Genomic DNA, 3,596 nt, shown 5'->3' on the forward strand with positions numbered 1-3,596 from the left:
CCTAATATGCCAAAAACACAATATCACACCAGTAAGTTAGTGTTTTTTATCACTTTGAGGAATGTGGCATACTGTATAAAGATATCGTCCAGAAAAACGTAATATTTAACAATTATGTTAACACAGGAGACACAGTGACAATAGATAACGGATAAAGTCAAAACCTGTAAAGAGATATCGTCCAGAAAAAACGTAATATTTAACCACTATATTAACACGGAGACACAGTAACAATAGATAACGGATAAAGTCAAAACCTGTAAAGAGATATCGTCCAGAAAAAACGTAATATTTAACCACTATGTTAACACGGGAGACGGAGTAACAATAGATAAAGTCAAAACATAGTTTTACATGTTATTGAATGAATAAATAAATGGACTATAGACAGATAAATTTACAGATAGATAGATAGAAAAGCAGAGCAATACATGAATAGGCTTAGAAAAAAGATAGGTGGCGTTATAAGAATCAATGGTGCACATATAGATATTAGAAATATATTAACCCCGTACTGTTGCCTCGGGAGGCGTTTAACTCGTTTAAAAATGTTGTAAATTCGTACAGACAAATTACATCCTTCCTCCTCTGTACAGTATATTTTCCCCCCTTTGTTCAAGAGTTAGTATTTTTCAGTTACTCACTGTTTTCTACACGAAGGTTGAAGTCATGTTACTATTTATTGCTTAGAGCGGTATTTACGTCTTTTCCACGAGTCTACTGTATTTTATGAACATCGTATACGAAAGATAAACTTTGATATATCGACCCTAACCAAAGAAAACCTTGCCCCCCGGTAGCGCGTTTTTACTGCAATACCACGTGCCAGAGAGTTTGAGAGAAATCTCCAGTCACCGCTGCTCTGAAACAGCCATTCTTCTTCAGTAAATCATACGCTTGGGAAATAGTGTACTGAATCAACAATTTTAGTTCATTTGCGACTAAAGGGTTCTTGTATTTGCAGACACACTGGAACGCGCATTTCACATTCGAAATATTAATCTTAGCAAACGGAACGTCACCCAGCAAACGGAATATGTTTCTGTTCGTTGATGCCTGGTCGCTTTGTAAACCATCTGTCAAATGAATGGCGCGTAGTAAGTTAGCCTTAATGTATATTCTCCTAGCATTTTTTTTTTCACACATTTTATCCTTCCTATTAATAAGATATCAAATATATATATATAGCGAATATGATTTCTGTATGTTTTTTTTTTTTTAACTATTGCTGTAAATAAAATATCCGTAAGATGTAAAATAATAAAAGGAACCTAATGATTAATATCTAATGAATTACCAGAGGGGTGCTGGATCAAAGTGTTAATACGAAACGCGATCGTAAACAAAACTTGTGTAATCAAACGGTTTAGAAATTGTGAAATTCCTTTTCTGTCATCGCATCCTGACTCAACACTATCATTATGCCAGTAAAACCAATTGTACTTGTTACATATCGACGCTTCATGGCCAACAGTTCCTAGCTGCTGCTCCATCTAGCGGGATATTTGTATTTTCTGAACCGAGTTTCAGTTGTGAAACAGACCACTGATGTCTCTATTATCAGTGGGGAGGATTAACTGTGTTGAAAAGCAGCGACACGAGAGAAGTTCTTGAATAATGTTGGAAAAAACATACACACACACACAACAATTAGTTATTTACACACAACAATTTGTTAGTTATTTACACACACACACACACAACAATTTGTTAGTTATTTACACACACAACAATTTGTTAGTTATTTACACACACAACAATTAGTTAGTTATTTACACACACACAACAATGTGTGTGTAAATAACTAACAAACACAACAATTTGTTAGTTATTTACACACACACAACAATTTGTTAGATATTTACACACACAACAATTAGTTAGTTATTTACACACACAACAATTAGTTAGTTATTTACACACACAACAATTTGTTAGTTATTTACACACACACAACAATTTTTTAGTTATTTACACACACAATAATTAGTTAGTTATTTACACACACAACAATTTGTTAGTTATTTACACACAAAACAATTTGTTAGATATTTACACACACACAACAATTAGTTAGTTATTTACACACACAACAATTTGTTAGATATTTACACACACAACAGTTAGTTATATTTACACACACACAACAATTAGTTAGTTATTTACACACACAACAATTAGTTAGTTATTTACACACACAACAATTTGTTAGATATTTACACACACAACAATTAGTTAGTTATTTACACACACAACAATTTGTTAGTTATTTACACACACACACCATTTTAATTTTTATTTTTGTAAATTGTAAATTGAAGTGTATACTGTGTTAAAATGCATTGATGACTCTTAATAAAAATACGTGACCTAAAGGTGAAATATATAAAATCTTATTTCACCTGAACTGTTCCCATAAAAGATTAGTAACCGAAAATGTGTAATTTTCTAATCAACTTCAGTAAATTTCAACCTATCTATCTACCAATGACAAATAATTATTCGATTATTGATCTCTCCTGTTTCTCTTTTATCAAAGTTTCGAAGATTTTGTGAAGGTAACCTTTCCCCTAGGACATGCCATGGATATTTTTAAGAAGTCTTGCGCAATTGATCAATGACTCTAAACATCGTACGCTTTGATCCGGAAATCTTAACTTTATTATTGCTAATACCGTTATTTATATCGTTAATTAATTAACAACCAAGAATTCCTATGAGACGCCGTGTTTTCGAAAAGCTTTCATTTTACTCGAGTGCAGTAAACAAACAAAACTTCATCCAAACAATTTTGAAGTAATTAGGTTTTCTTGTGTGTGTGTTGGTGTAGGAATGTAGATTTCGTACAAAGACGTGGAGATCCATAACAATGAGATTTAAATCCGCAACTCTTCTTTACGAACCCATCTTCTTCTGAGCCAAATAAGAAAATCAAAATGATCAACTCAAACCTAATTACCATGAACTGAGTATCGCGATGCATTCATCGTCAAAGCATCTAACAGCTTTCCAGAAGATCAATAACAGCATTTAGTAGGGTATCATCATGGAGTCCATTCAGCCCCGGGCGTACTACTACTACGGATCAATACCCCCAGTTCTCCGGCATCAAATCTGCCGTGATGACAACTCACATTAATTGTATTAAATAGGAGACAGGATAGTATGATTAATAACGTGCAGATTCCCCAGTAAAGAGTTACATGTTATTTGGTCGTGGAGAACTCCAACTACTTATCTCCAAATCAATCTCAATTGTTTGTTTTTTTTAATCCTATATATAAATATGTATATCTTTTCCGTGTGTTTCTCCCACATATAGGAGTTGCAGACGGAGGATTTTCAATGATTCCGTCGCGAAAACTTTAGGATCCTCGGTACATTGATCCTTTGAAAGCAGAAATGGGCAAGAATGAATAATTCTTGAAAAAAACAACAACAACAAGCAAACACTAAATCTATCTCGATCGCTGTTTTTTCTGCAAGAATACGTTATAGAAACAGATCATAAATACTAAATACTATTAAACAAAACAGGAATGTACAATCCATTATATCAACTTGATTTTTCTGTTGCTGTAAATAAATGTATATAT

Source organism: Limulus polyphemus, unplaced genomic scaffold, assembly GCF_000517525.1.
Source record: "Limulus polyphemus unplaced genomic scaffold, Limulus_polyphemus-2.1.2 Scaffold6891, whole genome shotgun sequence".
Lineage (NCBI taxonomy): Eukaryota > Metazoa > Arthropoda > Merostomata > Xiphosura > Limulidae > Limulus > Limulus polyphemus.